Genomic DNA, 8,949 nt, shown 5'->3' with positions numbered 1-8,949 from the left:
CTTACAGGAACAATTTGCATTTTCTCTTATATATTATTATTGTAGTATCATAAACTAATGTTTTACTCACTCAACATGTATTGTTGACAAAATTTCCATTTTATACTCATATGCAGGTTATCGTAGGAATTTAATGCAAGTTGGTGAAGACTTAGTGAAGAATTAAGTTAGAAGAATTATAATCATGACTTAGATTTGTATTCATTGTTTGTTTAATGATTTGTACTTAGTATTTGTTTTATTTGAATATTTAATTAAATTTAATAGATATTGTCATCTTTAATATTACATGATATACCTTGAGAGTTATGAGCAATCAGCTCATGCCCCGACGTTACCGCCTAAGGTTGGGGAGTGACATATTGGTATCATAGATGAAGGTTTAAGATAGATCTTTAGTGATGCCTTTATAACATGTTTAAGAGCCCCATACGTGCTTATCTGTTTGCCTTATTTGTTCAAATTAATTGTTTACAACTTTCTTAGATAATTATTTAATGATTGTTTATTATTATATTGTCATGAACACACACCCAACACCGAGGCTATGCCTCAACCTTCAAAGATAATTTTTCTTAAATAATTTAAATCAAATTAGATTGCCTTTTTTTCTTTTGAGAATTCCTTAAGAATTCCCTAGTTTTGTTGTTAATCATTCACCTTAAGGCTAGGTAGCATGACAAGTTCCTCTAAGCCAAAGCGGAACACAATTGTCATACGACCGACACCATAGGTTGATTTTAAACCGAATTCACGGTGGTTTGTGGTTAAATTCGGTAAATTCCGATTATTGTGTTTTGTTATTAAATGGTTAGTTTGGTGAATAATCCATGGTATCCATTGGCACTCCTACTATCCATTCCTCAGCTTGTTTTGAGTGTAATTTTTGTTGGATTTCATCATACATGGTGGTTCACAGGATGCTCCAACTACTCATATTTTTCTCTCGTTTATTCGTTATTTAGTTTGGTTGGTTAAAACGCCATGTAACGCTCATGGGCCGACAAACTCTATTGTATTGTTAATTCGTTAATTAGTTGGGATAGTTAAAATGTCATGTAACGCTCATGGTTCGTCCAACTCAGTTACTTTTATTCTTTAGTTTCGTTGGGCCATTCAAACTGTCATGCAAACCTCTTGGCCAGCCAACACACAATTTATGTTTCGTTAGTTTATTTTAAAGTTAACTTAATCTAATAAAAAATTTAATTTTTAAACTGATATCATCTCCTCATCTAGTTATTACGCGTTAATCATATTGACTACCTCATCTATTAAGTAATTACGCAATGCACCCCTTATCTTAAAATCTTTTACATTTATGAATCGTGATATGACGCAAATCCCCCATTTATAAAAGCAAAGTTATTATAAGTTATCTAAACAACTAACGTTTTATTATTTAAACGGTTTCCTCAACTTATCCTTCACCTTATAAATCTTTATTTTTTGTCCTCGTAGAATGTTTTCCCTAAGGAACCACCGTCGTCTTCAACATCAATCGTCTGGTTCTCATGACCACCGTATGGCTACTTGTATAGCGAAGGAGTTAACTGCTGCAATATCTAGAATGTGAACTCAATTTCGAAACATTAGTACAACCAATTCAATCTTGTTCATCAACTTTCTTGGTGGTAATTTCAATTCATTTACCCCTACTCATCCTCATAACAACAACAACAACAACAAGTCTAATCATATATACTATGTTGTTAATCAAATCAATCATCAACCTTGACAAAATCAAAGTATCCCGAGAAAGAAACTTTATATCGGTATTCACTCGTTATGCCCCACTAGTAACTTTCATCATTCGACTCAATCCTCATGTCGGTTTTGCACCCAATGTAATCGTTTCGATCATCCTTGCAAATACTTTCCCAACATCGCCTAGTGCACAAGATGTCACACAGCGGTCTATGCCATCTAGTTAGCCCTACACACATGCTACACGTGCTTGCTACAACTATGGAAAACCTAGTCATCTACGCCATGTGTGTCCTCGAATTATTCATATTCATCGAGCTCAAGTTTATCAAACCAAATCAAATCAAACACCGCTTTTGCAACACATACAAGTTCAACCTAGTAAAGCAATCTCAAATAAATTAATGATGAGTGGGTATTTGGTTGAAACTAATTGTTAATAATATTGCATTTTTAGTTTAAATGGACGTTGAAATGCAATTACATTACGTGGTTTTTATATTGAGCAGGTTATATAATAAAACAAGTTAAAATGGTCTAACTTATATAAATGATATAAAGGTATGCTAATAATTAACAATCAAACCTTAAGCCATCTTTTTATATTAATTCTACGAACCTATTTAATTATGTTAAATAATTATGTGATTAGATGAAAAGTAAAATAATATTTGGGTTGCATGATAATAGTTTGATTGTTTTTTTTTGAGGTGCAACATATAATTCGAAGAAAGTTAATTATGAAAAGCTACTGATCGAGTTAAAGAATTAAAGGGAGTAAATGGGTAAGGGTCAAACTAGTTAACAGTGGATGAAATTACAAATGGGCTATTAACTAACTAGATGGACTAAGAAACCCACTAAATGAATACTTCATGTGTGCTTGGAATAAAAGTAAGTGAGGGCACGATAGTTGAGGGGGGTAACAAAAGTTTTGACGGCATAGGAGGTATTTTTATTGGTGAACGACAATAGGGGAGAGGCAAAGAACCACAACCAACGACAGTTGTGTACCCAATTCAAGGAAGCAAGAACAAATTCATACGATGAGCGGCTAATCTCGTTGTAACTTTCTCCGGATCAACGGTTCGTTTGGGTTTTAAACTTTTCTCAATTTTATTAATGTTTGGATTTGTTCTTGACATTGACAACGTTGTATGAACATATTGATGTGTTGGTTTATTTGAAATATGTGCATGTGTTAGTAATCATTGCTTTACAACTTGTTAAGTTTGGATTTGTTCTTGACATTGACAACGTTGTATGAACATATTGATGAGTTGGTTTATTTGAAATATTTACATGTGTAGTAATCATTGCTTTACAACTTGTTCGGTTGATGATAAAACCTAGTAGCTTGTTGGGTGACATAGAGTAGGTTGATTCACACTAGTAAATATGGTAATTGAATTATAAAAGATCCGATGTCAAATATCTATTTTTGATTACCACCTAACTTAACCGACTTTCCAACACCATGTCTATGTGGTGTACAATTAATGAAACGAGTTTTGTGTGAAACCTAGAACCTGAAACCTGGAGGAGGTTGCATTTTCTTTAAATTGTTTTTTTTAAATCAATCTTATAATTTTGCTTGACATCGTTTATCCATCTTATTTAGTTAATTTTATATTGAAAATTAAACAAACTTTGTAATACTGACCACATGCTCCTTGTGGATACGATACCCAGTTACTCTAACTATTTAGTTTAATTGGGTTTTTGAATGACTATCTTCTATTTATAACCAAAACGTATTATGATTCTTGTTTTCTCTAAAAATCATGTTTTCAAAAGTTTTGTAACCCACACGATGGAACCAGTTATGTGGACCATCCGACGATCTAAGTAATTATGAAGGCCTAAGTAAGTATCCAAATCCTCGCATGGAAATCATAAAGCGTACAATCTTGTGACATAATCTAGAACCGAAAGTAGTGTTGGAGTAATGGTACAAATGTAGAGGTGATAAGGACATGGTGGATACGCCGCTGGTACATCCTATATATAAGTGCCCTTATCGGATTTTCATTTGCAGCGTTGCTTCAACTATTCAAAGTTTTGTATTATAATTAAATTTAAAAATTATATTTGGAATTTTCCTTTCCTCAAAATGTAATGGTTTTGTTATAGTATCCTTTAATTTCTGGACGAAATTCCCTTAAGTAGGGGAGACTGTAACAACTCAGTTTTTCCAATTTATATTACCAGACCCATTTTTGTATTTGGGAAATTTTATCAATAAAAATATAACGTTTATCGAGTTTTTAATTATTATAATATTATGGTTTAATTACTTGTATAATATATATATATATATATATATATAGGGGATGGATCTTGCGAAAAGTGATATTACAGCGAGAAGTGCGAGAAGTGAAAGTATAACTTCATTAATCCCTAATTTCACTCCCTTTCATATGATGTTACATACATATATGTAGGTTGGTTGTATTTATGTCTTAATTACACATTCAAACCTACCTACAAACATATAAATGTACCGAGCCACATTCAAACCTATGTACCTACACACATACAAACATACATACACATATACAAACATACGTACACATATACAAACATACGTACCTACACACATACATATGCACTTATACATAAGAAAGGGAGTGAAATTAGGGATTAATGGAGTTGCACCTTCAATTCTCGCACTTCTCGCTGTAAAAAACTTCTGAAATGATCCAATACATATATATATATATATATATATGTACATATATAATAGATACTTGAAATTGAGTAAGTCAAATGCTTCTTGTTCTTTGGTTCCCCATTCACTCTTTACGTTCTTTCGAGTTAATGAAGTTAGAGGAATGGCTATACGTGAGAAACTTTCAATGAATCTTCGATAGTATCCCGCCAAACATAAGAAACTTTGGACTTCGGTTGGCGTTCTTGGAATTTCCCACTTAGCTATCGCTTCAATCGTAGCAGGGTCTATTTGAATTCCTTTGGTATTAACTGTGCGACCAAGAAATTGTACTTCATGAAGCCAGAATTCGCACTTTGAAAATTTAGCGTACAATTACTCGTTCATAAGTATTTCAAGTAAGATCCTAAGATGCACTTTGCAATCCTCTTCCGATTTAGAATAAATGAGTATATCGTCGATGAATAAGATTACAAGTTTATCTAAATAGGGTTTGCAAATCTTGCTCATCATATCCATGAACGCGGCTGGAGGATTAGTGAGTCCGAATGGCATCACGGTGAACTCATAATGTACATACCTTGTATGAAACACCGTCTTCGGAATGTCTTCTTCTTGAACTTTCAATTGATGATACCCCGAACATAAATCTATTTTAGAAAAGTAGCCCGTTCCTTGCAATTGATCGAATATATCGCCAATTCTAGGTAGCAGATATCGATTCTTAATAGTTACTTTGTTCAAGGCTCTATAATCAATACACATTCTCATGGATCCGTCTTTCTTTTTAACGAATAATATCGGAGCTCCCCAAGGCGACGAATTTGGTCGAATGAATCCTTTTTCTAGTAGCTCATCCAATTGTTTTTTCAACTCTTTCATTTATGTTGGAGCTAAGAGATATGCAGGTTTTGCTATTGGTGCATTTACATGCATCAATTCTATTCTAAAATTGACTTCTCGGTTAGGTGGAATACACGGTAACTCATAGGGAAAGACGTCTAACAATTTGGAAACTATAGGTACATCTTTTATATCCTTTAGTTTTGGCGCTTCGGTAACATAGGCCATAAATGCTAAACAACCTTGGTTTAGACATTTGTTAACTTTAATTATGGAAACTATACTAACTTGGCCAGCATCTTTGTCACCGGCAATTTGTATTGTTCGTTTTTCAGGAGCTTGTAGTTCTATGGTTTTTTATTGCAAATGATACAGGCATGGTTATCGGATAACCAGTCCATACCTAGAACTATGTCAAAACCAGATAATGTCATGGGTAGTAATTGAACGGGTATGACATAACCTGTTAACAAAATCTTTCCATTTTCTAAGGTTTCGGAAATCTTAACTATCTCACCATTGGTTGTTTCTACATTTAAAGTTTTATTTAATTTCATTAAAGGTTAGTTTAATAGACTACAAAATTTATAATCTATAAAAATTTGATTTCCACCTAAATCAAATAAAACTCTAGCATAAACTCTATTAACTAAGAACGTACCGGTGATGGTGTCTAGTATGTCCGCAACCTTCTAGGTGTCGAGTACGAAGACTTGAGTATTTCCCTTATTTTGGATCATTCTTGGTGTCGCTTCCTCTAGCACCTCCTCCGGTTCCCCTGTCTTTTTTGGGTAATCAAAGCTGATATGCCCCATCTCTTTGCAATTAAAGTAAGTCATATTCTTTTTCCAGCAATCTACTGTGAGATAACACGTTCGCTTACACGAGTCGCAGACTTTGGAAGTAGAAGCTTCAAATCTGCATCACCCCAAATGGCGTCTTTTGTAAGTCTTGAATAGAGGAATTGTTGGAGTAAATCCTCCTTTCTTTCTCTCCATTTGTTTACCCTTGAAGCGGGTATTCTTCCTTCACCATCTCCTTTCTTGTCTTCCTACTTGTTCCAAATCAAACCATTCATCAGATAACCGGCCAGTTCCATGGCCGAATTGGCGGTATGTGGCAAATGAGACCTCACCATGTCTCGTATTTCTCGTGGTAACCCCCAGATGTAACGGGCCACCTTACTTGACTCTAGTGTAACCAGCTGAGGAATAAGTCTACAATAGTCTTGGAACTTAGTATGGTAGTCTTTCAGATTAGTTCCGACCACCTTGTGGTTAAGGAATTTGGTTTGGATCATGTCTCATCTCATGCATCTGACAAAATTTCTATAGCACTAACTTTTAAACTCTTCCCACTCTAACTGATACATGAGCTCCCTCCATTATGACATAATAAGAGTGTTCCACCACTCTAACGCTTCACCTTTAAACATCTGAGAAGTATAATGAATCTTCTCCTTATCAGTACACTTTTCGATAATCATGATCGATTTCATCTCTTCTAACCATCTTAAAGCAGCAATGGCGTCCTTGTAGCTGTAAAATTCTTCCGGGTCGTAAGTCTTTAAATCTTTAAGAAGACAACCTTCGATCCTAAGTTTATATATGAAATTTCGATTAAAGTTGTCACCAGTATTTGAGTTTTGATCACTTCCTTCATCTTTGTGAGTAGGGTTAGGGTGAGTCTTGGTTTTTATTGTTTTGTTGTTTGTACAGTCTTGTGAGCTGAACCGTCCTTCATAGCTTGAACTAGTGGGGCGTTATTATTTCTTGCATTTTTATTATCAAATTTTCAGGAATCTCTTGAGTAGGTTCGGTTCTAGCTTGATTGCTTATTGCGTTAGAAGCTTCTTGGTTTTGCGAAAGATTATTTTGATTCGACATCTGAAATTGTAAAGAATATATTTAAAACCAAAGATTTTTATTTATTTACCGGTAAACAGAGTATCTTACAAGCCGGAATATCTTACAAAAACTAAAATATCATACAAATGATTATAACTACTAGTCCTAACGATAGAGTATTTTACAAAAACTGACACTGAAACAAACGATACAAATACAATTGAACGGAATTCCTATTTCTTCATGTAATCCTTGATCATATTCTTCATTTTACTACATTTATGTAGTAATTTATTTCCAACTTTCTTTTTCTTGCTACCCTCGGTAGCAATCTTCTTCCTTAAGTGATCAATTTCATGCAGGGCTCGATCAAGATGGAACTCTTGTGATTGAGTCATAACATACGGGTATCCATATTGTGGTGGTGGATCACGTTATCCCATCATAACTATATCATAGTGATTTATTGGGTATGGTGGTGGGGGACTCGCTTCAAATGGTAAGTTGTAAAAAGCTTCAGCAGTTGCTTCTTGTTCCCTTATTTCAGTGGCTTGTTCCGAGATGGTAGGAACAACTCCAAGGGTATGGTGGAAAACTTATTGGAAATCTTTGAACATAAGGATCTTCAGAATTAGATCCATAAGGTATAGGAAGCGTGGGATGTTGGCAACCAATAATTGGTGGACAATCACATCTTGGAGTATCCTGAATACGAGGGCTTTCTTCCTTGGTACTTATTTCTTCCGAAATTTTTTCTTTGGAATCTTCCTCAAATTCTTCGTCTGTCCACATCTCTTCATCATCTTTGTTTAAATCTACTTTATTTTCACCTTTCTTGAGGTTGCATCACCCTCATCTTATGTCTCCTCGATAGACCTGCTATGGAATCAGTGTTGGAATTTGTTGGGCTATCAGTTGGAGTTCCAAAACGCCATCTTCGTTGATCCGAATGACATTGCATCTAATTGGATGTGTCTTGCTCAGTTTCTGATTTAATTGGATTGTCAACTTGCTTTTCTTTGGAAGGATGATAATTTGGAATATCAGACGGATGATATTCGGGAGTTGGTGGATCACTCGGGATACGTATTGACCTTTGCTCTGTGCCATGAAAATAAACTGGTTGGCTTCCAGAGGGTACTATGAGTATGATCGGACGATCTTGGCTAAAGAAGTCTTCATAATAGCTGTCACTTTCGCCTCCATTGGGAATAGATGGCTCGGGACAATTTGCCATCCTTGGCTCTTTGCAAAAAGTATCCATATGCTTTTTGAACGACATCTATTAGATTTAGAACGATTAGGGATAGGAAAGAGTACCAACATATCTTATCCCTATAATATGATACAATACAATAACATATTGAAACTTATCCCTTGATAAAATCTTAGGTACGATTAAAACCTAATTCGCTAAAATCGATGGCTCTGATTACCAACCTATGCTACCCTAACTTAGGGCCTAGGAGTGTGATCAATAGCCGGTACCGGTTTTGTAAATATACCAAAGTTTAAGGTTATAAACCAGAAGTCTTGAATTAAAATATTAATATATTTCAAAAGATGGGAATTAAACACCTGTTAAGTTTATTACAAAAGAGTTGAAGTTATAAACCATAATTTACAATATTATAATATTAAAACTTCATGAGCCATCAGATCGTCTAACTGCTAGACTCCAACTCCGAACATCTATTCTTGGTTACCTTTAAAACAATTTATAAAATACGTCAGCAACACATGCTAGTGAACATGCTGACGCTAAAAATTTATGAAAACCTTTAGTTCATACTTGAAACAATCAGCGGCTCTCTAGACCGGAGTACCAATTATATCACATTAGTCAAGCCCTCACAGCTCTATACACTGGCTCAATGAGAC

Source organism: Bidens hawaiensis, unplaced genomic scaffold (genome assembly GCF_021521415.1).
Source record: "Bidens hawaiensis isolate Kalapana, Puna unplaced genomic scaffold, B.hawaiensis_p1.1 tig00018565_1, whole genome shotgun sequence".
Taxonomy (NCBI): Eukaryota; Viridiplantae; Streptophyta; class Magnoliopsida; order Asterales; family Asteraceae; genus Bidens; species Bidens hawaiensis.
This window is presented reverse-complemented; position numbering follows the sequence as displayed.